At 49.4% G+C, this 26,764-nt stretch overlaps 1 protein-coding gene across 3 annotated transcripts in view; it reads right to left on the bottom strand.

Annotated features, from left to right (window-relative positions):
• ZNF106 (zinc finger protein 106) overlaps nucleotides 1–25,835 on the bottom strand; it is a 128,376-nt gene extending 102,541 nt beyond the window's left edge. For all 3 annotated transcript variants that reach the window (XM_077262511.1, XM_077262516.1, XM_077262522.1), the window contains exon 1: nucleotides 25,637–25,835. The gene's annotated coding sequence lies outside the window, so the exon portion shown is untranslated. The remainder of the gene's footprint in view (nucleotides 1–25,636) is intronic.
• Between the last annotated feature and the right edge of the window lie 929 nt (nucleotides 25,836–26,764).

The following is a 26,764-nucleotide window of genomic DNA, read 5'->3' as shown; positions in this document are numbered from 1 at the left end:
TTTGGACTTTTCAGAGCCCGTCAAATCTCTCTTCTGACCTATTTTGCCAAAGGAAAGGAAGTTGCCTAATAATTAAGCACACCTTATATAGGGTTTTGATGTCATTAGACCAGTGATTTTCAACCTTTTTTGAGCCGCGGCACACTTTTTATACTTAAAAAATCCCGAGGCACACCACCAACCAAAATGGCACAAAATGGTGCGTCCAGGTTTGAGATGAAAGTCTGCAGTCATTCTATGTGACTGCAGGCTTCTGAATTCTCACAGCGCAAGCACTGCACACTTTCAGGATTCTCCCTTGCCGGTGGCCAGAGTGGACAGTCATGACAGCACAAGTATGTGATTTGGATACTTCTGGTCACATTCTAACTAGACGTGTCCGGCCTCAGTCAATTCATTTTCATTGAATGAGGCCACACATGTCTAGTCAGCACGTGACCGCATGTATGTAAATCACCAACATCAGAGAATTATGATAGCAGTGTGCACTGTGAGAATTCAGAAGTCTGCAGTCACATAGTATGACTGCAGACTCATCACAACCTTGGACATCCCCTTTAATGTTCCTAACAAATAAAAATGAGAATTAGTATCACAAAAAAAACACATTTACATCCATGTACCTGATAGATGACGTTGTTTGTGGAGTCGCCTCTTTCTTTTCATCTTCACCTTGTCCAGATGCCATGATGACTCTTCTCATCCACCGGCAGAGCTCGTTTCTGCAGACTTCCATCTTCTCCTGTCTTCTGCAGCACATCCCGACACAACACCCTTAAAGATAGCAGTGTTATTATAATGCTCCGGAATAACATTATCTGCCCTAGGCTGAGCCTCTGAGTAAATAATTGCCCCTCACTTTATTCCCAGCACATAATATGACCCTCACTGTCCCTCTTATGGTACATGCCATCCACACTACCCTCTCTCTCTTTTCCATACTTCACACTGCCTTCTCATACGGTGTCCCTCATAGAGAGCCCAGTCTCTCTACTGTGCCCCTTCATTACACTCCTCCTACTTGGCATACTGTCTCCTCCTGGCTGTTACCCTCACACTACTCAGTATCTATTATGTGTCCACTCACACTTTCATCCCCCCATACTGTCTGCACACATTTCTAATAGCCTCCTCCTGTACATCCCCCCCCCCTGCTAACATACCCCTTTGCTCTCTCCATATTTCCTCCTCACACATTCCCCCCTCACACATTCCCCCGACTCCCCATACTGTCCTCACACATCCCATCACCGTTGCTCCCAGTACTGTCAGCACACATTTTTCCCCTCGCTACTGTGTCCACCCCCATCTCCCCACTCACCCCCACAGAATATATCCACTGCCCTTCCGATAGAATAAATCCATCCCCTTCCACAGAATAAATGCACCCTGCCCCACACATGCTAAATAAATTCCAGCCCCCCCCCCACGTACACACTGAATAAATCCCCCACACACACTGAATAAATCCCCCCACACACTGAATAAATCCCCCCCCCACACTGAATAAATCCCCCCCCCCACACTGAATAAATCCCCCCCCCACACTGAATAAATCCCCCCCCCACACTGAATAAATCCCCCCACATACTCCCCATAAACCCACCCCACGCTGAATCTTCGGTGTCTTCAGCTCCACAGCACAGGAGCACTTACCACCAAGTCTCTTCTTTCTCCTGCGCGCCGGATAGTGACGTCAGCAGCGTGATCACATGACTTGATCACGCTGCTGGCGTCGCTCTGACCCGGCAGTCAGAGCCTCAATTGTACTCGCAGCTGGTAGATGTCTGCAAGTACAATTGATCTCCGGGAGCCGGCGCGCTGCAGCTTCTCTGTGCCGGCTGTCAGCTTGACAGTCGGCACAGAGAACAGCTGACTCCCGTTCCCCGCGGCACACCCGACCATGTGTCGCGGCACACTAGTGTGCCGCGGCACACTGGTCGAAAAACACTGCATTAGACAACACCCCTCCTCATTACAGAGATGCACATCACCTGATTTACTTAATTGGAGGTTGGCTCTCAAGCCTGAACAGCTTGGAGTAGGACACCATGTATAAAAAGTATCATGTGTGTATTTTATATATTTAACCCCTTAATGACCAGAGCTTTTTTCGGTTTTGCGTTTTCGTTTTTCGCTCCCCTCCTTCCTAGAGCCATAACTTTTTTATTTTTCCGTCAATATGGCCATGTAAGGGTATGTGCACACGCTGCGGAATGGTGTGCAGATTTTTCCGCACTGATTTTGATAAATCCGCAGGGCAAAAGCACTGCTTTTTTCCTGCAGATTTACCGCGATTTTTGTGCGGATTCCACTGCGGTTTTACACCTGCGGTTTTCTATTATGGAGCAGGTGTAAAACCGCTGCGGATTCCGCACAAAGAATTGACATGCTGTGGAATGTAAACCGCTGCGTTTCCGCACTTTTTTTCCGCAGCACGTGCAATGCGGATTGCGTTTCGCATAGGTTTACATTGTACTGTAAACACATGGGAAACCGCTGCGGACCCGCAGCTGCGGAAACGCTGCAGATCCGCAGCGTGTGCACATGGCCTAAGGGCTTACTTTTTGCGGGATGAGTTGTACTTTTGAATGACACCATTGGTTTTACAATTTCATGCACTAGAAAACGGGAAAAAAATTCCAAGTGCTATCCCACACTGGTTTTCTGTTAGGCTTTTTTGCTAGGTTCACTAAATGCTAAAACTGACCTGCCATTATGATTCTTTCTCCAGGTCATTACGAGTTCATAGACACCAAACATATCTACGTTATTTTTTATGTAAGTGGTGAAAAAAATTCCAAACTTTGCTAAAAAAAAAAAAAAAATTTGCGCAATTTTCTGAGACCTGTAGCATCTCCATTTTTTAGGATCTCGGGTTGGGTGAGGGCTTATTTTTTGCGCGCCGAGCTGAGTTTTTAATGATACCATTTTGGTGCAGATATGCTCTTTTGATCGCCCGTTATTGCATTTTAATGCAATGTCGCGGCTACCAAAAAAACTTCATTCTTAATTCTGGAGTTTGGAATTTTTTTCTCGCTGCGCCGTTTAGCCATCAGGTTAATCCTTTTTTTTTTAATTGATAGATCGGCGATTCTGAACGCAGCGATACCAAATATGTGTTGATTTGATTTTTTTATTGCTTTAATTTGAATGGGGTGAAAGGGGGTGATTTGAACTTTTAAATTTTTATTTTTTTTCATTTTTTTTTAAACATTTTTTTTTTCTTTTGCCATGCTTCAATAGCCTCCATGGGAGGCTAGAAGGTGGCATAGCCTGATCATCTCTGCTACATAGATGCGATGCTCAGATCGCCCGTATGTAAAAGAATTACAGTGTTGCTATGAGTGCCGACCACAGGGTGGCGCTCACAGCAATCTGGCATCAACAACCATAGAGATCTTCAGGAAACCTCTGGTTGTTATGCCAACGCACTGATGACCCCCGATCACGTGACGGGGGTCACGGGTTCGCGCATTTCCCTCCGGAAGCGCTTATTAAATGCCGCTGGCAGCGTTTGACAGTGGCATTTAACTAGTTAATAGCAGCGAGTGGATCGCGATTCCACCCACCGCTATTGCGGGCACGTGTCAACTGTACAAAACAGCTGACATGTCCCGGCTTTGATGCGGGCTCACCGCCGAAGCCCGTATCAAAGCAGGGGATCTGTCATCGGACGTACTATTCCTTCTGATGGCAGAAAGGGGTTAATTAAGTAAAATAGGGTGCAGGTCAGTGAGGGATCAGTGACCTGTCAGAAGCCATACAGGTGAATAGCTAAGAAGAGAACCATATGAAGGCCCCTCACAGGCCGCCCCGGAACACAGGCATATTATTAACTCAAAAGTGAAAATAAAAATGAAACAACCAGATGGATTTCATCAACCACGGTATCATTGTAATCAGTATAACGGCGCCGACCTGACACTGTCTGTAGATTACTGTGCACAATCTTGCTGACAGGTCCCCTTTACGGCCGGTTTCACACGTCAGTGGCTCCGGTACGTGAGGTGACAGTTTCCTCACGTACCGGAGCCACTGACACACGTAGACCCATAAAAATCAATGCATCTGTGCAGATGTCATTGATTTTTTGCGGACCGTGTCTCCGTGTGCCAAACACGGAGACATGTCAGTGTTCGTGGGAGCGCACGTATTACACGGACCCATTAAAGTCAATGGGTCCGTGTAAAACACGTACCTCACACGGACAGTCTCCGTGTGGCGTGCAGGAGACAGCGCTACAGTAAGCGCTGTCCCCCCCACATGGTGCTGAAGCCGCGATTCAAATCTTCTGTGCAGCAGCGTTTGCTGCATAGAAGATATGAATAATAGTGTTTAAAAGAAAGATCTATCTGTCCGCCGCCCTAACACCCCCTGTGCCTCCCCCCCACCCCCTGTGCGCCCCCCCGCTGTTCTGAAAATACTCACCCGCCTCCCTCGCAGTGTCCTTTCCTGGCCGCTCCTTCTCCTGTATGCGGTCACGTGGGGCCGCCGATTACAGTCATGAATAGGCGGCTCCACCCCCCATAGGGTGGCGCACAGGGGGTGGGAGGGCGGCGGACAGATAGATCTTTCTTTTAAACACTATTATTCATATCTTCTATGCAGCAAACGCTGCTGCACAGAAGATATGAATCGCGGCTTCAGCACGATGCAGGGGACAGCGCTAAACTTTAGCGCTGTCTCCTGCACGCTCCGTGTGGTACCCACTCGGCACACGGGCGGCACACGTGTGCCGCACGTATGGCCTACGTGAGCTCACGGGCACGGATAACTCCGGTACCGATTTTTTCCGGTACCGGAATTATCTGGACGTGTGGGACAGCCCTAAGGAGTAGTCCAGTAGTGAACAACCAATAAATAAAAGGGACTGCACAGTGGCTACACATTTTTTGGTTGTTTTCCTAATGTACAGTGGCATGTAAAAGTCTAAATTACTGTTATTGTTAACAGTTAAGCAAGTTGAAGATGAAATGATCTCTAAAAGGCCTAAAGTTAAAGATGACACATTTTCTTTGCATTTTAGGCCAAAAAAAATCTTTATAGCCATTTTATACATTCTAAAAATTGCAAAAAAGAAAATGGGCTGATGCAAAAGTTTGGGCACCTTTGAAGATTTTTGTGCTCAGAATTTTGACTAAGGTTTCAGACCTTAATTAGGCTGTAAAGCTGAGTGCACATGTTGCGGAATTGCCGCGGAAATTTCCGCGGCAATTCCGCAACTCGTGCCGCGGGTATGTCGCATGCGGAATTGGCATGCGTATTCCCGCTAAACACTAGCGTTTTGCAAGCATAATTAGCTTACAGAATGCTAGTGTTTTCCAAGCGATCCGTAGCATCGCTTGGAAAACTGATTGACAGGTTGGTCACACTTGTCAAACATAGTGTTTGACAAGTATGACTAACGTTTTACTATTGATGCTGCCTATGCAGCATCAATAGTAAAAAGATATAATTTTAAAAATAATAAAAAAATAAATAAAAAATGGTTATTCTCACCTTCCGTCGTCACCCGATCTCCTCAGCGGTGCACACTGCTGCTGGGATGCTGTGTGCGAAGGATCCGAGATTATGTCACGGTCACGTGACCGTAACGTCATCCCAGGTCCTTCGCACTCAGCATCCCTGGGAACAGAAGCCGCCGCGTGCACCGCTGAGAGGCGGGAGGATTCCGGGGGCCATCGGAAGGTAAGTATAATCACTATTTTTTATTTTAATTCTTTTTTTTTTTAACAATTATATGGTGCCCAGTCCGTGGAGGAGAGTCTCCTCTCCTCCACCCTGGGTACCATCCGCGCATGATCCGCTTACTTCCCGCATGGGGGCATAGCCCCATGCGGGAAGTAAGCGGATCAATGCATTTCTATGTGTGTGGAATCCCCGCGATTCTGCAAATTAATGAACATGCTGCGTTTTTTTTTCCCGGAATGCGTTTCCGCTCAGGAAAAAAACGCAGCATGTGCATACAAAATGCGGATTGCATTCTTCTAATAGGATGCTTAATGTGAGTGTTTTTTCCATGGTTTTATAGCGAAAAAAACGGAATGTGTGCACACAGCCTTAAGGCTATAGCTTGTTCCCTATCATCATTAGGGGAGGCCAGGTGATGCTAATTTCCCAGCTTTAAAAAAAACGCAACCTGCTCTAATCTTGTGCCAAAAAACAGCAGTCATGCGTTCTTCTAAGCAGCTGCCTAGCACGATGAAAATGAAAATGGTGGAAGCCCACAAAGCAGGAGAAAGCTATAAAATACCAAAGCATTTTCAATTTGCCCTTTCCTCAGTTCAATGTAATTAAAAAATGGCAGTTAACAGGAACAGTATAGGTCAAGATAAGGTCTGGAAGATCAAGCAAAATTTCAGTGAGAGCTGCTTGTAAAATTTCTAGAGGCAGATCAGAAGCCCACGTTTGACGGCAAAAGACCTTCAGAAAGATTTAGCAGACTCTGGAGTTGTGGTACATTGTTCTACTATTCAGAGACACGGGCACAAATATGCCCTTCATGGAAGAGTCACCAGAAGAAATTCACTACCGAGTCCTCACCATAAAATTCATAGTCAGAAGTATGCAAAAGAACATCTAAACAGGCCTGATGCATTTTGGAAACAAGTCCAGTGGACCAATGAGGTTAGAGTAGAATTCTTTGGCCACAATGATGAAAGGTATGTGTGGAGAAAAAGGGGCACTGAATTTCAGAAAAAGAACATCTCGCCAACCATTAATAATAATAATCTTTATTTATATAGCGCCAACATATTCCGCAGCGCTTTACAGTTTAACAGTTTCAAACAACAATCAGAGGTAACAATGTTAGCAATACAATAATAAAGCAAAATAAGACGACCCTGCCCGTGAGAGCTTACAATCTACAATTAAGCATGGGGGTGGATCAATCGTGCTTTGCGGTTGTGTTGTAAGCTATGACACAGGGAACATTTCACAGGTAGGGGGATGAATGGAATCAATGAAATTTAAAATTCTTGATGCAAACAGAACACCATCTGTACAAAAAAAGCTGAAGTTGAAAAGAGGATGGTTTCTACAAAAAGATAATGATCCTAAACAAACGTCTTAAGGCCCCGTCTCACACAGCGACGCTGCAGCGATACAGACAACGATGCTGATCGCTGCAGCGTCGCTGTGTGGTCTCTGGGGAGCTGTCACACAGACAGCTCTCTCCAGCGACCAACAATCAGGGGAACGACTTCGGCATCGTTGAAACTGTCTTCAACGATGCCGAAGTCCCCCTGCAGCACCCGGGTAACCAGGGTAAACATCGGGTTACTAAGCGCAGGGCCGCGCTTAGTAACCCGATGTTTACCCTGGTTACCAAAAAAAACAAACACTACATACTCACCATCTGTTGCCCGTCAGGTCCCTTGGCGTCTGCTTCCCGCTCTGACTGTGTGCCGCCGTACAGTGAGAGCAGAGCGCAGCGGTGACGTCACTGCTGTGCTCTCACTTTACGGCGGCAGTCAGAGCAGGAAGCAGACGCCAAGGGACCTGACGGGCAACAGATGGTGAGTATGTAGTGTTTGTTTTTTTTGGTAACCAGGGTAAACATCGGGTTACTAAGCGCGGCCCTGCGCTTAGTAACCCGATGTTTACCCTGGTTACCAGTGAAGACATCGCTGGATCGGTGTCACACACACCGATTCAGCGATGTCAGCGGGACCTCAACGACCAAAAAAAGGTCCAGGCCATTCCGACACGACCAGCGATCTCGCAGCAGGGGCCTGATCGCTGGTACGTGTCACACATAGCGAGATCGCTACTGAGGTCGCTGTTGCGTCACAAAACTTGTGACTCAGCAGCGATCTCGCTAGCGATCTCGCTATGTGAGACGGGGCCTTAAGTCCACAATTGACTACCTCAAAAGGCACAGGCTGAAGGTTTTACAGTGGCCCTCACAGTCTTCTGATCTGAACATCATTGAAAATCTGTGGCTAGACCTCAAAATAGCAGTGCATGCAAGACGACCTAAGAATCGCACAGAACTGAAAGAATTATCCCAAAGAAACAAACAAGAACTGAAAGATTCTTGTTTGGCTACAAAAGGTGTTTTTAAGCTGTGATACTTGCAAAAAGGGGTGCTACTAGGTACTAACCATACAGGATGTCCCAACTTTTGCATTGGCCCATTTTCCTTTTTGTAATTTTAAAGATGAAAATATTTTTTTTGCCGAAAAATGCAAAGTAAATGTGTCATCTTTAACTTTAGGCCTTTTAGAGATTATTTCATCTTTAACTTCCTTAACTGTTCACAAAACCGTAATTTTTACCAGGGGTGCCCAAACCTTTATACATGCCACCTAACATTATAGTTTCTTTTCTTAATTTACTTTAGAAAATTGCACCATTTAACCCATTTCATACCCCCTTACGTGGTCCTAGAAATGTAGCGCCCACCCTCTGTTTGGCGACATGATGAAGGGGACTGGCTTCCTGGCTGTGTTCATTAGCTAAGCCAACCTTTTGTCTCTGAATCAGCTGTGATGGAGAGGAAGCAGAATCATCTAATAAACTGACCCAGTGCACAGTAGCTACACTTCTGGGACCAAGACAGGTTGTCTGAAATTAACATTGGTGTAAATTTTCAGAAGAATGAACAATGCATTTAAAAAAAGAAAAAATAGGTATTAGGCTACGTTCACATTTGCGTTGTGCGCCGCAACGCACAACGCAAACAAAAACGCGGCAAAACGCATGCACAACGCTGCGTTTTGCGCCGCATGCGTCCTTTTTTCTATTGATTTTGGACGCAGCAAAAATGCAACTTGCTGCGTCCTCTGCGCCCGGACGCGTGCGCCGCAGTGACGCATGCGGCGCAAAACGCAAGTGCACCGCATGTCCATGCGCCCCCATGTTAAATATAGGGGCACATGACGCATGCGGCGCCCGACGCTGCGGCGTGGACCGCAAATGTGAACGTAGCCTTAGACCTACCGGTAATTATGTTTCCAGGAGTCCATCGTGACAGCATCATGGAGGTCTTCCTCCTCCTCCTTGCAGGGACAGGAAACACATGACAAGTCAAAAGGCCACACCGCACCCACCTCCCTTAGTGATTTAACAAGTACCACACCAGGATTGATGCAACTTTAACAAATTTATTTAATTCGATATCATATTAAGACATCATGAAAACAAACACAACCAGGGAGGGAACTAACCCGTGCTGTCAGGATGGACTCCTAGAAACAATTACTGGTAGGTCTAATACCTATTTTCCAGGACATCACCCCTGACAGCACCATGGAGAATACCAAAGTAACTCCTCAGGGTGGGACCACTGCCTGGAGAACCTTTCTCCTGAAGGCAATTAGTTGACAAGGTAATACATCTAATTTATAATGCTTACAAAAAAAATCTAATCTGGCCCAGGTTGTGGCCCAACAAATTTGCTCGACTGACGCCCCCGCCTTCTCAGCCCAGGAGGTGGAGACGGCTCTCGCCGAGTGGGCTCTTAAACCTTCGAGGGGAACAATCCCTTCTGACTGGTAAGCTAGGGCAATTGCCGAAGTGATCCATCTTGCAATAGTGGCTTTCAAGGTCCTTCCCCATATTTTTTCACCCAAACAAAATAAACAAGTTAGCATCCTGCCTTCAACTACAAGTGGTCTCTAGATACTCAATGACCGCCTGTCTAACATCCAAGGCGTGAAAAACCCGCTCTTTCTGATTTGACGGATTCTCACAAAAGGACGGTAAGACAATCTCCTGATTTAGATTTTGAGTGGACACTACCTTTGGTAGAAATGCAGAATCTAATTTAAGGACTATACAATCATCACATATCTGATGAAACGAATCCCGAGTGGACAGGGCCTGAATCTCGCTTACCCTTTTTGCTGTGTAATGGCCACTAAAAACGCCTTTTTGATAGTTCGACAAGAGATGGACATATTTTCCCAGGTATGTAAGGATTTTTACAAAGGGCTTTAAGGTCTAGATTCAAATCCCACGGGGGCACTGACCTCCTTATGGTGGGTCTCAACCTCTGTATTGCCTTGACAAACCTAGCTACCCACGGGTGAGAATCCAACGGATGATCAAAAAATATACTTAATGCTGATATCTGGACTTTAAGGGTGCTTGGTTTGAGACCCTTATTAAATACCACCTGAAGAAAATCTAAAATCCTTGGAATATCGGGCCTACCAGGAACCACATCGGACCTGCCACGTTTTAAAACAGAACCTTTTCCAGATCCTATTGTAGATTGCCGAAGTGACTGGCTTCCTACTAGCTTGAATCGTGGAAATAACCTGGTCCGATAGCCCCTGGGCCCTTAGTATGTTCTGTTCAGGAACCAGGCCGATAGATGATGTCTCTCTAGATTCTGGTGGAAGACTGGACCCTGATGAATCAAATCTCTTCTCCGTGGGAAGCATGAAAGGATCCTCCAAGGCAATAGCTTGTAGCAGCGGGAACCAACTTCTCTTTGGCCAATACGGAACGATCAGAAGGTCCCTCGCCTGATCCTCCTTGAGATTTTTGAGTACTCTTGGGATAAGAGCCATCGGGGGAAAGGCATATGACAGGGACCTGTCCCACCTTGTCGACTGCTTCTGGATTGTCCCAGGGATTTAGGGAGTAAAATTTGGCCATCTGCCCTGAAGAATACTTCCTTCCAAGTGAGCTCCCCATCCATCTTTGCTGGCGTCCATAGTGATCACTACGCAAGGCGAAGAAATCCATGGAATGCCTAACTGCAGATTTTCTGGCAAAATCCACAAGAGTAGTGATCTTCTCACCATAGGGGATAAGGACTTTGTCGAGTGATATCTGGCGCCGGTCCCAGATGGATAGAATTTCCTTCTGCAAGGGTCTTGAGTGGAAGTCTGCCCACCAGACACAGGGAATACAGCCTGTCAGGAGGCACAGAATCTCCATCACTAACCTGATTGTACGGAAAGGATTGACAGATTGAAAGCTCTTTCTCGATTCTGTGGGTGGTGGTGCATGGCCGTTCTTAGTTGGTGGAGCGATTTGTCTGGTTAATTCCGATAACGAACGAGACTCCGGCATGCTAACTAGCTACGCGACCCCCCCCCGCGGTCCGCGTCCAGCTTCTTAGAGGGACAAGTGGCGCTCAGCCACGTGAGATCGAGCGCTAACCTGATTGTAGCCTGACTCCCCAGGAACAGCTGGATTCTGTTCCTCACGGTCTGCTGTTTTTGCTCTGGCAAGAAGGATTCCCGGCGTCTGGAGTTTGACAGCACTCCCAGGAAAACTTTCCTATTTCCCGGCACCAAGTCCAACTTTTGCCAATTGAGAGTCCAACCTAGGAACTCAACGTTGCTATGGTCTTCTTGTGGAGCCGCAGTTCCTCCACCTAACTTGCCACCGGGAGGAAATCATTCAGATAAGGAACTATAATTATCCCCATGTTCCTTAGATAGGCCACGATCTCTGATACCAATTTCGTAAAGATCCGAGAAGCCGAGGCTAGATCGAATAGAAGGCACTGAATCTTAAAGTGACAGGGTCGATTCTGGAGTTTTACTGCAAATCTCAAGAATTTTTGGGAGGCTGGATGTATTGGCACCTGATAATACGCACTCTTTAGATCTAGGGTGCACATAAACGCGCCCTTGTCTATAAGGGGAACGGTAGATTTTATTGACTCCATTCTGAATCTTTTGTACTTTACCCAGATATTTATGGGCTTTAGATTATAGTGCGAGATTCGCCCAAGGGTTTTTTTTATGGCAAATAACGTTGAATAATGCCTTTTGGCCTCTTTCAACTGAGGGACCGGAATTTTAACAGCCGTGTCGACAAGCTCTCCTATGTCTGTGACCATAAGAGAATCTGCTGACAAGGTATGGGGAGCAGTAAATCCTTCGAGCGGGGAGGTGCTGAAAACCCTATGGCTATGTGCACACGTTGCGGATTTTGCTGCGGATCCGCAGTTTTCCATGAGTTTACAGTACCATGTAAACTTATGGAAAACGCAATCCTCAGTGCACATGCTGCGGAAAAAAAAACGCACGGAAACGCTGCGGGTTACATTCCGCAGCATGTTAATTCTTTGTGCGGATTCCGCAGCGGTTTACACTTCCTCTATAATAGGAATCCGCAGGTGTAAAACCGCAGTTGGAATCTGCACAAATTCCGCATAAAAACAGCGGTAATTCCGCAGGTAAAAAGCAGTGCCTTTTACCTGTGGATTTATGAAATCCGCTGTGGAAAAATCCGCAGCCCTCAAAAATACGTGTGCACATACCCTATTACATACCCTTCCGCAATGGTTCTCAAAACCCATTGACCCTGGGTAATATGGTGCCAATTTCCCGCGAACTGCCTGAGCCGCTCCTCAACCAGGATGGTGTCATTGCCCTCTTGATCTAGAGCCAGACCCAAATAGGGACCCTCTACCTTTACCTCCTTTGTAGTAGGTTCTCCTACTGGACCTCCCCTGTCCCCTATAATTGAGCTGTTTGAGACGAAAGGACTGAATCCTTCTAAACCTATCCTCAGGGAACCCATTCTTTTTATCCGACGCTTTCTCTAGACCATCCAAGGCTGGCCCAAACACCCTTAACCCTGAGAAGGGAATGGAATACAATTTATTCTTGGAAGGTCTGTCCCCTGACCAGGTCTTCATCCAGATGGATCCAAGGGCTGCATTAGGCAAAGAGCTGTTTCTAGCAGAAAACCTTACTGACTCCGTGGACGTATCAGCCAAAAAAGCTGTTGTCAACTTCATCAGCGGGAGGGAGGCTATGATGTCTTCCCTAGGAGTTTAACATTTCAATTGCTCCTCCAATTGCCCCATACATAGAAACTTTCTGTCCATAGGGTCCTTCAAACTCGAGGGGTCCTCAAAGGGTATAGACGTTTTCCTAGCTAGTTTAGTAAACGTTACATATATCTTGGGAACCTCCTACCAGATCTTAATGTCATCAGGTTCCAATGGCCAATGGTTTTTAAAGTCTCGGGGTATCACTAGGCGCTTCTCCGCATCCTCCCATTCCTCCAGGACCATCGCACGGATGAGGTCATTCACTGGCAACACCTGTCGCTTCTGGGCCCTGAGACCCCCAAACATATCGTCCTGTATGGACTGCGGCTTCACCTGCATTGTATTCCTAACCGCCTGAACCAGCTCATCAGTATCCTCAGAAGCAAATATCTCCTGGCCCATTCTGGATTTTCCATCAGTATTTCCCCCTCTTCCTCCTGGTCTGATTCGGGGAACTGGCTTCAGGGCTTAGTTCCATCTTCCATTGAGGTCTCTTAGCTCTTGGACCTGGATTGGAAGACTGTGTTAGGGCTTATACTCACATGCGAGAAACTCGGATGAGTCTCGCTCGTCAATACCCGGCACTGCACCCGGCACTCGGAAGCAGAGCGTGCGGCTGCATGTATTGCTATGCGGCCGCACGCTCCGATCTGAGTGCCGGGTATTGACATGCGAGTCTCATCCGAGTTTCTCGCATGTGAGTATGAGCCCTTAGGGTGAGACTAGACATAGAGGCCTGAACCTCCCCAAGGATTAAGGACCTCAGACAGCAGGGACGGTTGTTCTTTCCTCACCACCCTGGTGGCACAGCCTTCACAGAGCATTCTTCCGTACGCATTCGGCAACTTTACATTACAAATAGGGCACTGCTTGGTCTTTACAGAGGCCTTGCCAGACCTCTTAGGAGTAGGGAGGGAAATGGCAGGGGTTCCCTTATCCATTGTTAGTATAAAGAGAAGGCATAATCAGGCTGCTGCTTAGCAAGGAGGCACTGCAACAATCACACTTATCTCGCAGTCCTGCTCTCCTCTGCCCGCTTCCCCCATAGTGCTCCCATGCATGTTGAGCGTCTCTGGAGACCCAGGCAACGGTTTTATTACCTTTGTCCAATTACTTCCACATCCCAGCATGGAATGCATGCTGACCCCGGCATCTAGCGCTCCCTCTGAAGTCACCGGAAGGGGACGGATACACTCACCGCGCATCTTCCGGAAGATGCAACGCCCTGTCGGCCGTTGCCAAAGCAGAGAGCCCCCCCATTGGAGGAAAGCAGCTCTACCAAGGAGGCTTCCGTTCAACTGGTCTCTGTGGCCGAGGGACTCCCGAGTGGAGAGTGTCGGCCCTGGGCCTCTTGACAGGGGGAAGGATTAGCTGTGCTGCACGATCCCCCTGAGCCCATCCAGTAAGCTTCCTGCTTGCTCCTCTTGTGTGTCCCTCCATGCAGCGACAGGAAAAACACGTAGGGTATGTGCACACGATGCGGATTTTGTTGCGGATCCGCAGCGTTTCCGCAGCTGCGGGTCCGCAGCAGTTTTCCATGCGTTTACAGTTCAATGTAAACCTATGGGAAACCAAAAACGCTGTGCACATACTGCGGAGAAAAACGAGCGGAAACGCAACGGTTTACATTCCGCAGCATGTCACTTTCTGCGGATTCCGCAGCGGTTTTACAGCTGCCCCTATGGAAAACTGCAGTTGTAAAACCGCAGTGAAAACCGCAGAAAAACAGCGGTAAATCCGCGATAAATCTGCAGCAAAAACGCAGCGTTTTTGCCCTGCAGATTTATCAAAACTGCTGAGGAAAAATCCACAGTGGCCAGGAATACGTGTGCACATACCCTTACGGAGGTGGGTGGGGACTTTTAGGCATTGTACACACCTTGCAGATTTACTGCGGATCCGCAGCGTTTTTTCCGTGTAGAAACGCTGCAGAACCGCATGTGATTTACAGTACAATGTAAATCAATGGGAAAAAAAAAATGCTGTGCAAATGGTGCGGAAAATTCAGCACGGAATCCGCAGCAGAATAAAAAAAGGACCATGTCAATTCTAAAGGTACCGTCACACTAAGCGACGCTGCAGCGATAGCGACAGCGATGCCGATCGCTGCAGCGTCGCTGTTTGGTCGCTGGAGAGCTGTCACACAGACCGCTCTCCAGCGACCAACGATGCCGAGGTCCCCGGGTAACCAGGGTAAACATCGGGTTGCTAAGCGCAGGGCCGCGCTTAGTAACCCGATGTTTACCCTGGTTACCAGCGTAAAATGTAAAAAAAACAAACAGTACATACTTACATGCGTCCCCCGGCATCCGCTTCCTGCAATGACTGAGCGCCGGCAGTAGCAGGGCACAGCGGTGACGTGTGCTTTCACTTTCACTTTACGGCGCTCAGTCAGTGTGGGAAGCGGACGCCGGGGGGACGCATGTAAGTATGTACTGTTTGTTTTTTTTACATTTTACGCTGGTAACCAGGGTAAACATCGGGTTACTAAGCGCGGCCCTGCGCTTAGTAACCCGATGTTTACCCTGGTTACCAGTGTAAAATATCGCTGGTATCATTGCTTTTGCTGTCAAACACGGCGATACACGGCGACCTAGCGACCAAATAAAGTTCAGACCTTCTAGCAGCGACCAGCAATTTCACAGCGGGATCCAGATCGCTGCTGCGTGTCAAATACAGCGATATCGCTACCTAGGACGCTGCAACGTCACAGATCGCTGGCTATATCGCTGCGACGTTGCTTAGTGTGACGGTACCTTAAGCGGTCTCGCGAGACCGCTAAGTCATCTGGGTAATTTCGCAATGCATCCTGGGAACGGAAGATGGCGGCAGCCGCGCATCGGCACAGCTTTGCGGGATCCCGGCGGGTGAGTATATAACGATTTTTTATTTTAAATATTTTTTTTTTTAACAGGGATATGGTGCCCACACTGCTATATACTACATGGCTGCTATATACTACGTGGCCAGTGTTAGATACTATGTGGGCAGTGTTATATATTACGTGGCTGCTATATACTACGTGGCCAATGTTATATACTGCGTGGGCTGTGCTATATATTACGTGGCCAGTGTTATATACTGTGTGGGCTGTGCTACATATTATGTGGCCAGTGTTATATACTGTTTGGCCTGTGTTATATACTACATCGCCTGTGTTATATACTGCGTGGGCTGTTATATACTGCGTGGCCACATTTATATACTGCGTGGCCTATATTAACGCATCGGGTATTCTACAGTATGTATGTATGTATGTATATAGCAGCCACATAGTATATTGCACAGGCCACGTAGTATTTGTCTGCTATATACCACATGGCCTGTGCTATATACTACCGTATGTGGCTGCTATATACATACATACATACATAGATATTCTAGAATACTCGATGCTTTAGAATCGTGCCACCATCTAGTATAGGCATAACAAGGGAGGGAACTGTGTACCACAATGAAGGCTCAAGAAAGTTATTTCACAGCAAGAACCCAAAATCCTCTTTTCACTGGGGATCACAGGAGACCATGGGACATCCTAAAGCAGTCCCCAAAGGTGGGAAAGAGAAAACAGAAGAACGCCTAAACAGGACTAAGTGATTGCAGCTAGCAGAACCTTCCTACCTAAGCTCACATTAGCATAGATTTGCACTCTGTGGAACTTTGAGAAGGTATGTACCGAAGACAATCTAGCAGCCTTGCAGAGCTGAGACAGAGGCTTGATGGCAAAAGGCCCAGGAGGCCCCAACTGCACAGGTGGAGTGAGCCTTGACCCTGTGCACGATACACTTCCAGCATGGCAGAGTGGATCCAGCGGGCGTTTGTGGCCTTGGAAGCTAGAAAACCTCTGCGGTGAACCTCTGGATTCACGAAAAAGGCATTGGAACGTCTCAAAGATGCTGTTCTGAAGAGAGAGACGCAAAGTCTCTGCAAGGTCCAACTTGTGGAGGGATTATTCCAGAGGATTAGTTGGCAATGGACAAGAGGAAGAACAATGTCCTCGTTAAGGAGGAAGAGAGTACTGGACACAGCACCACCATGTACTGGTGAAGGACAGGTAAGGACAAACGGCACGAAAGAACTGCCAGCTCAGAGACGTGCCTGATGGGAGTGATGGCCACTAAGAATGCAGGGGAAGAGAAAGGTCCCACATGGGCTCAAAGGGGAAACCTTGAAGAGAGTTTAGGAGCAGGTTGAAGTCCCATGGTTCCACGGAAGCTCAATGGGGAGGAGCAGAAAGAGCAGGTCCTGAGAGAAGATCCTGACCTACGCGCAGGAAGCTAGGTTCCTCTGGAACAGGAATGACAGTGCGGAAACCTGGCACTTGAGGGAATGGAAACAGAGGCCAGGTTCAAGACGTGACTGAAAAAAGGCCAGAAATGACGGGAGAGAGAAGGGCAAGAAAGCTGTGGGCTCGGCTTCGCGCTAGCGAAAAAAGACCTTAAAAGTGCGGTGGTAGATGCAGTAGGAAGAGGGTTTCCTCGCTTTGATCACGGTCTGGATAATCTGGTCGGAGAAATCAGCATCCTTCAGGACTGCAGCTTTAACAGTCATGCCGTTAAATTGAGAGACTGAGAATTCTGGTGGAAGAGGGACTCTGGAAAAGGTCTGGACAATCTGGAAGTTTGCAAGGGACATCTGCGATGAGGTTGATGACTTCCGCATACCAAGCTCTATTGAAATTAACCAATGACTGAGGGAATCATGAGATTTTTATTTTGATTTTTTTTAACATGGTGCAAAGGCAAAAGATTCAGAATCCGCATCCTTCAGCATTAGTGAGCTAATGGTGACTACAGTTGTAGTCACTAAAAGGGAAGGACATGCCCCATTGACAAGGGAATGGAATTGCCCAGTTGTCATTTGTACACTTCTGGGAGGAGCACCAATGGCACAAATAGACTTCTTAGAACAAGTGCTGCAGAAAAGTTGGATTATGGTGGGGAGGGGGGGGGGGGGGAGAAGTCTGGAAAGTTAGAGGTGCTCTTTATAGCAAGAGTCAAGGTCATACATGGATAGGTTAGTTCCACAATGTGAGAGACTGATCTTTTTAAGTTAAGGTACCGTCACACATAACGATTTCGTTAACGATATCGTTGCTTTTTGTGACGTAGCAACGATATCGTTAACAAAATCGTTATGAGTGACAGTGACCAACGATCAGGCCCCTGCTGGGAGATCGTTGGTCACTGCGAATGATCAGGACCTTTTTTTGGTCGCTGATCACCCGCTGTCATCGCTGGATCGGCGTGTGTGACACTGATCCAGCGATGTCTTCACTGGTAACCAGGGTAAATATCGGGTTACTAAGCGCAGGGCCGCGCTTAGTAACCCAATGTTTACCCTGGTTGCCATTGTAAATGTAAAAAACAAAACAAAACACTACATACTTACATTCCGGTGTCTGTCACGTCCCTCGCCGTCAGCTTCCCGCACTGACTGTGAGCGCCGGCCGTAAAGCACAGCGGTGACGCCACCGCTGTGCTGTGCTTTACGGCCGGCGCTGACACAGTCAGTGCGGGAAGCTGACGCCGGGGGACGTGACAGACACCGGAATGTAAGTATGTAGTTTTTTTTTTTTTACATTTACAATGGTAACCAGGGTAAACATCGGGTTACTAAGCGCGGCCCTGCGCTTAGTAACCCGATGTTTACCCTGGTTACCCGGGGACTTCGGCATCGTTGGTCGCTGGAGAGCTGTCTGTGTGACAGCTCTCCAGCGACCACACAACGACTTACCAACGATCACGGCCAGGTCGTATCGCTGGTCGTGATCGTTGGTAAATCGTTAAGTGTAACGGTACCTTTACTGTTCACTGATAGAGGATCTCCTAAAAAGGAGTGATTCTCTAAACCAGGCAACCCTTGCACAAGAGCTATTCACCAAGGATAGTAAGAGATCCATAAGACACATGCCAGGCTAGGTTACCGCCCGACACATAATACATGCCATGCTGTAGTATGAATGCCATACAGCTCCCAGAGCGGCTACATCTGACATACCTCTACAGAGAACGGCCATGCATAACCAAGGAGAAGATGGTAAGAAGCTGCCAGAGAACAGAACAGGAAACATTCTGGCCAAGAAGTGAGAACGGTGCCAATTCAGTACACAACTGACCTATTGAATAAACTAGCAGCAATAGGTCCTCTACCAGAAGGAACTATCCTGGCCACCATGGATATAATAATCCTTGTACTCTAACATCTCACACCAGGATGGAACAAATGCCTGCAAAACCTTCATGGGTAATTCAGGAATTGATGCGGATTCTGTGGTGGAACATACAAAATTCATTCTCACCAGCAACTACTTTGAATTTGAGGACAACATATCTACAGGAGACTGGTACAGCAATGGGATGAAAAATGGCTCCACAGTACGCAAATCTTTTCATGGCCAAGAGTGAAAGTGACTTCTTGTTATCTTGTCCGATCATGCCTCTAGCCTACTACCGCTACATTGACTATATTTTAATCATCTGGACGGAGTCTGAGCCACAGCTAAAGACGTTCCATGAACACTAATAAGTTTCATCCAACCATCAACTTAACATACAACTACTCCTGTACAAAAACTAACTTTTTGGACACCATCAAAAAAGAGGTTGCCCACTACAATGTAGTGGGCAGATCGATATACCGGTACTTGTTTTCCTATGGTTATCACCAATGTCTACATAAGCACTGTTTTTGGAGTATGGTTGACCTCAACTGGACAGATTTATTCAGAGTTAAAAGTACCAGTCTTCTCTTATTTCTGAGAATTCTGACAAGGACAACCTGTTTACTGTGTCTATCTTGATTTATTTAAAAACTGTAGCATCAAAGCGGGTCTTCAAACATAATTCATCATATCAAAGTCATTATCTCAGACAAGCAAATAATTATTACTAACTAGATGGCAGCCCGATTCTAAAGAATCGGGAGTCTAGAATCCATATATACTTTATTTATTCAAATGTAAGAATAATACAATTAATAAATAATAGTAAGAAAGAACAAAAAATGGCTGCACTCACCAGCTCTTGACAATTCTTGACAGTACGGCACATTTCTGATTGGTCGCTCGCGGCAGGCGGCAACCAATCAGAAAAGTGCCGCGCACCACGAAGGCATATATCTTTGTCCACCCTGAGCGGGTGTAGGACGCTGGTGACGTCACTTATCTCCGGACATTATCTCCGGACAAAGCCACGGAAGTTGGCACAAATTGCCGGAAGTAGTATTCTAGGCAATTATATATTAGATTTTAATGTTATCAGTGTTTACCTTTGAACGTTTATATTGTATTGTCCTGTCACCAGCCATGTGTACGATTATCGGCCGAAAGCCTCTCTGGAACCAATAATCACCCCATGTAAAGGTATCTTTATAAGTTAAAGATTCAGAATACTATGACTTATCATATCCTGAACAGTCAAGTTTTTTTATGAACCGTTAAGGTTTTCTGGTTGAAGTAAAAAAAACTCTGAGTGTTTACAGTTTGAAACCATAAAATGTTGAAAAATTATGTCATTCTTGAGTATATCACTCAATGGTGCTCATAAACGTGTCAAATTTGATCTATAATATACTTTAATATACGTTACTTTAATCTTTAATATACTTAAGAACAGGGCCCCAGACATCACACAGGGGGTCTGAAACACTGCACAGTGGTCCAAAATATCGCTGTGCTCTGACTGGGGCCCCATATGCTGCCTGGGGCCCCTGTGCGCTGCCTGGGGCCCCTGTGCTCTGCCTGGGGCCCCTGTGCTCTGCCTGGGGCCCCTGTGCTCTGCCTGGGGCCCCTGTGCTCTGCCTGGGGCCCCTGTGCTCTGCCTGGGGCCCCATATGCTGCCTGGGGCCCCTGTGCTATGCCTGGGGCCCCATATGCTGTCTGGGGCCCCATATGCTGTCTGGGGCCCCTGTGCTCTGCCTGGGGCCCCATATGCTGCCTGGGGCCCCTGTGCTCTGCCTGGGGCCCCTGTGCTCTGCCTGGGGCCCCTGTGCTCTGCCTGGGGCCCCTGTGCTCTGCCTGGGGCCACTGTGCTCTGCCTGGGGCCACTGTGCTCTGCCTGGGGCCCCATATGCTGCCTGGGGCCCCTGTGCTCTGCCTGGGGCCCCATATGCTGCCTGGGGCCCCTGTGCTCTGCCTGGGACCACTGTGCTCTGCCTGGGGCCCCATATGCTGCCTGGGGCCCCTGTGCTCTGCCTGGGGCCCCTGTGCTCTGCCTGGGGCCCCTGTGCTCTGCCTGGGGCCCCATATGCTGCCTGGGGCCCCTGTGCTCTGCCTGGGTGTAGGACACTGGTGACGTCACTTATCTCCGGACATTAGCTCCGGACATTAGCTCCGGACATTAGCTCCGGACATTAGCTCCGGACATTAGCTCCGGACAAAGCCACGGAAGTTGGCACAAATTGCAGGAAGTAGTATTCTAGGCAATTATATATTAGCTGGGCATTTCCTGAAGGAAATACATGGTGCTTGAACAGCGCTACCAGCTTTACAGCAGCACTTTTCACACACGGGACTGGGGGGCGCGCTTACTTTTGCACCCGGGGGCGCGCTTACTTTTGCACCCGGGGGCGCCCTTACTTTTGCACCCGGGGGCGCCCTTACTTTTGCACCCGGGGGCGCCCTTACTTTTGCACCCGGGGGCGCCCTTACTTTTGCACCCGGGGGCGCCCTTACTTTTGCACCCGGGGGCGCCCTTACTTTTGCACCCGGGGGCGCCCTTACTTTTGCACCCGGGGGCGCCCTTACTTTTGCACCCGGGGGCGCCCTTACTTTTGCACCCGGGGGCGCCCTTACTTTTGCACCCGGGGGCGCCCTTACTTTTGCACCCGGGGGCGCCCTTACTTTTGCACCCGATTTGGTGGGCGGGGCCGGGCCCCTCGGCCTCCGCTTTGGTGGGCGGGGCCGCTCGGCCTTCGATTTGGTGGGCGGGGACCCTCGGCCTCCGATGTGGTCGGGGCCCCTCGGCCTCCGCTTTGGTGGGCGGGGCCGCTCGGCCTTCGATTTGGTGGGCGGGGCCGCTCGGCCTCCGATTTGGTGTGTGCTCTGCCTGGGGCCACTGTGCTCTGCCTGGGGCCCTATATGCTGCCTGGGGCCCCTGTGCTGCCTGGGGCCCCATATGCTGCCTGGGGCCCCTGTGCTCTGCCTGGGGCCCCTGTGCTCTGCCTGGGGCCCCTGTGCTCTGCCTGGGGCCCCTGTGCTCTGCCTGGGGCCCCTGTGCTCTGCCTGGGGCCCCTGTGCTCTGCCTGGGGCCCCTGTGCTCTGCCTGGGTGTAGGACACTGGTGACGTCACTTATCTCCGGACATTAGCTCCGGACATTAGCTCCGGACATTAGCTCCGGACATTAGCTCCGGACAAAGCCACGGAAGTTGGCACAAATTGCAGGAAGTAGTATTCTAGGCAATTATATATTAGCTGGGCATTTCCTGAAGGAAATACATGGTGCTTGAACAGCGCTACCAGCTTTACAGCAGCACTTTTCACACACGGGACTGGGGGGCGCGCTTACTTTTGCACCCGGGGGCGCCCTTACTTTTGCACCCGGGGGCGCCCTTACTTTTGCACCCGGGGGCGCCCTTACTTTTGCACCCGATTTGGTGGGCGGGGCCGGGCCCCTCGGCCTCCGCTTTGGTGGGCGGGGCCGCTCGGCCTTCGATTTGGTGGGCGGGGACCCTCGGCCTCCGATGTGGTGGTCGGGGCCCCTCGGCCTCCGCTTTGGTGGGCGGGGCCGCTCGGCCTTCGATTTGGTGGGCGGGGCCGCTCGGCCTCCGATTTGGTGTGTGCTCTGCCTGGGGCCACTGTGCTCTGCCTGGGGCCCCATATGCTGCCTGGGGCCCCTGTGCTGCCTGGGGCCCCATATGCTGCCTGGGGCCCCTGTGCTCTGCCTGGGGCCCCTGTGCTCTGCCTGGGGCCCCTGTGCTCTGCCTGGGGCCCCTGTGCTCTGCCTGGGGCCCCTGTGCTCTGCCTGGGGCCACTGTGCTCTGCCTGGGGCCACTGTGCTCTGCCTGGGGCCACTGTGCTCTGCCGGGGGCCCCATATGCTGCCGGGGGCCCCATATGCTGCCTGGGGCCCCATATGCTCTGCCTGGGTGTAGGACACTGGTGACGTCACTTATCTCCGGACATTATCTCCGGACAAAGCCACGGAAGTTGGCACAAATTGCAGGAAGTAGTATTCTAGGCAATTATATATTAGCTGGGCATTTGGTGCTTGAACAGCGCTACCAGCTTTACAGCAGCACTTTTCACACACGGGACTGGGGGGCGCGCTTACTTTTGCACCCGGGGGCGCCCTTACTTTTGCACCCGGGGGCGCCCTTACTTTTGCACCCGGGGGCGCCCTTACTTTTGCACCCGATTTGGTGGGCGGGGCCGGGCCCCTCGGCCTCCGCTTTGGTGGGCGGGGCCGCTCGGCCTTCGATGTGGTGGGCGGGGACCCTCGGCCTCCGATGTGGTGGGCGGGGACCCTCGGCCTCCGATGTGGTGGGCGGGGCCGCTCGGCCTTCGCTTTGGTGGGCGGGGCCGCTCGGCCTCCGATTTGGTGTGTGCTCTGCCTGGGGCCCCTGTGCTCTGCCTGGGGCCCCTGTGCTCTGCCTGGGGCCCCTGTGCTCTGCCTGGGGCCCCTGTGCTCTGCCTGGGGCCCCTGTGCTCTGCCTGGGGCCCCTGTGCTCTGCCTGGGGCCCCTGTGCTCTGCCTGGGGCCCCTGTGCTCTGCCTGGGGCCCCTGTGCTCTGCCTGGGGCCCCTGTGCTCTGCCTGGGGCCCCTGTGCTCTGCCTGGGGCCCCTGTGCTCTGCCTGGGGCCACTGTGCTCTGCCTGGGGCCACTGTGCTCTGCCTGGGTGTAGGACACTGGTGACGTCACTTAGCTCCGGACATTAGCTCCGGACATTAGCTCCGGACATTAGCTCCGGACATTAGCTCCGGACATTAGCTCCGGACAAAGCCACGGAAGTTGGCACAAATTGCAGGAAGTAGTATTCTAGGCAATTATATATTATTATTATTATTATTATTTATTGTTATAGCGCCATTTATTCCATGGCGCTTTACAAGTGAGGAGGGGTATACATAATAAAAACAAGTACAATAATCTTGAACAATACAAGTCATAACTGGTACAGGAGGAGTGAGGACCCTGCCCGCGAGGGCTCACAATCTACAAGGGATGGGTGAGAATACAGTAGGTGAGGATAGAGCTGATCGTGCAGCGGTTGGTTGATCGGTGGTTACTGCAGGTTGTAGGCTTGTCGGAAGAGGTGGGTCTTCAGATTCTTTTTGAAGGTTTCGATGGTGGGCGAGAGTCTGATGTGTTGTGGTAGAGGGTTCCAGAGTAGGGGTGATACGCGAGAGAAATCTTGTATACGATTGTGGGAAGAGGAGATAAGAGGGGAGTAGAGAAGGAGATCTTGTGAGGATCGGAGGTTGCGTGTAGGAAAGTACCGGGAGACTAGGTCACAGATGTATGGAGGAGACAGGTTGTGGATGGCTTTGTACGTCATGGTTAGGGTTTTGTACTGGAGTCTCTGGGCAATGGGGAGCCAGTGAAGGGATTGACAGAGGGGAGAGGCCGGAGAATAGCGGGGGGACAGGTGGATTAGTCGGGCAGCAGAGTTTAGAATAGATTGGAGGGGTGCGAGAGTGTTTGAGGGGAGGCCACAGAGCAGGAGGTTGCAGTAGTCAATATTAGATATTTCTGCCAGACACGGTGTACAATTTTTGTAAATTATTTTCCGTAATCATAACCCTATAAAAGACTAGCTAACCCTATAATAAACCAGGCTTCCAGAAAGCCAATGCTGATGCATGTGTCTTACTGCTAAGTTCTTCTATAAGCCTGGATTTCTAGATTGCGCGCCCCAAAGGACATAGTGCCAGTAAAATGAATATCTAGGTCGGTCCTACCTACCTAAGAAACTTTGAGACCCTTCAGAGGAATTTTTTTTTTCCTTTTGATTTTCATCTTGGACTGAACTCCATCCCAAACAGAAAACCATATCCCAGAGAGTCATTACTCACACCTTTCTTCTCCAGGAGAGGAGGCTTTCTTCAGTCAGTCTTCGGGGATTTAAAGGGAACATGTCCGCAGGATTGTGTTGCATAACCTACAGACAGTGTCATGTTGGGACCATTAAAATTATACCTTGGTTGATGAAATCCGTCTTGTGGTTGTGGTTTAATCTTTATTTTCAGTTTTCAGGTAATGTTATGCCCGTGCCCCAGGGCCGCCTGTGAAGGGGGGTGTATGTGGTGCTCTGATTAGGTATTCATCAGTACAGTATGGCTTCTGACAGGCCGCCCCGAAGCATGAGACTATCATTAAATCAAAACTCAAAATCAAGATTAAATAGCAACCACAAGACGGATTTCATCAACCCAGGCATGATTGTAATCGGTAAAACGGCGCCGACCTGACACCACAAAGTTACTGTGCACAATCCTGCTGACAGGTTCCTTTAAATTCAAGAAACCCTCAGGTAATCAAAAATATTTTTTATTTGTTGGTCTTCTATTTAGTTCAATAACTGTTTGTCTTATCCTTGTATTGTATGCATGTTTTTTGCCTCATCATTCAATAAAGCAAAGCTTTTCTCTAATAAATAAGAAGAAATGAAAAAAAGCAAACAATTATTCTCAGAGGTGGCGGTACAAACAAGAACTTTGCACTTCTTACTTCTACAGCACCGCCAAAGAAAACTGCACAAAACAACTTGCAACGCTGTGAACAGATGCAGAAACCCCAGTGACAGGATTCCCGGGTGATGTGTGACCCGAGTGCCCTTATCAGACCAGTGTGGCACAGCTCAGAGGTCCCGTACACATACTGCCCACATTACAGCGCCCCCTGCGGCGGACAGGACGCATTGCAAACAGGACCCCACCGCTCACCTGACAGCCCGGACCCCGCAGGCCTCCAGCAGCTCCCGCCAGCCAGACCTGGCTGCACGATTTCACCGACACACAACCATCGACTTCCGCTTCCGGTCACCTGCACAGAAAAAAAACATGGCGTCGCCCACAGCGCCGTTTCCATGGGAACCAGACTCCTCCGAAAAAAAAAACCTGTCACACGAGGATTTCCCCTCTCCCGTCATGCCTCACGTCCTAGAATTTCTCGTCACGCTCTTGTATTCACACCCCGTGACGTGACCGCAGTGCGACATCTCTCAGCGGACTGTGGCCCAGACTGCGGGCGGCGACAACTGCGCATGCGCGGGACAAATTGTGACACTGAGGCTGCGCAGAGCGAACAACATACAGAAGAGCGCGTCCTGTAAGGCAGAAGTTCCCGAGTCCTCCTAATAACCGGGTTACTACCGTAGATACAGACACCCAGACCTAACCCCCCAAAATAAACACTGGTCAAATAAATGTGGAATCCAGACCCATGTAAAGTAATACAGATCCCACCCCACTATTTTAAAGGGCACCTGTCACCCCGTTTTTTCCGTATGAGATAAAAATACTGTTAAATAGGGCCTGAGCTGTGCATTACAATAGTGTATTTTGTGGACCCCGATTTCCCACCTATGCTGCCGAAATACGTTACCAAAGTAGTCGTTTTCGCCTGTCAATCAGGCTGGTCTGGTCAGATGGGCGTGGTGTCTTCCCCCAGATCTTGCTTAGTTTTCCGTTGGTGGCGTAGTGGTGTGCGCATGCCCAAGGTCCCGAATCCACTGCACAGGGTAGGGAAAAGAGCGCGATCTGCGCTATTCCCCTCTCTGCTTCAGGGAAATGGCCGCCGCGATCTCCATCTGCGCACGCGCGGCATCCCGCGGCCATTTTCCTGAAGCCCCGGGCAGCAGAGCGCTCAATCTGCGCACGCGCGGCCACAGGAAGATGGCCGCCCCCACGATCACCAGGGGAATAGCGCAGATCGCGCTCTTTTCCCTCCCCTGTGCAGTGGATTCGGGACCTTGGACATGCGCACACCACTACGCCACCAACGGAAAACTAAGCAAGATCTGGGGGAAGACACCACGCCCATCTGACCAGACCAGCCTGATTGACAGGCGA

Source organism: Ranitomeya variabilis, chromosome 1 (genome assembly GCF_051348905.1).
Source record: "Ranitomeya variabilis isolate aRanVar5 chromosome 1, aRanVar5.hap1, whole genome shotgun sequence".
NCBI lineage: Eukaryota > Metazoa > Chordata > Amphibia > Anura > Dendrobatidae > Ranitomeya > Ranitomeya variabilis.
The sequence above is the reverse complement of the archived record's forward strand: the minus strand, read 5'-3'. Positions and strand labels throughout refer to the sequence as shown.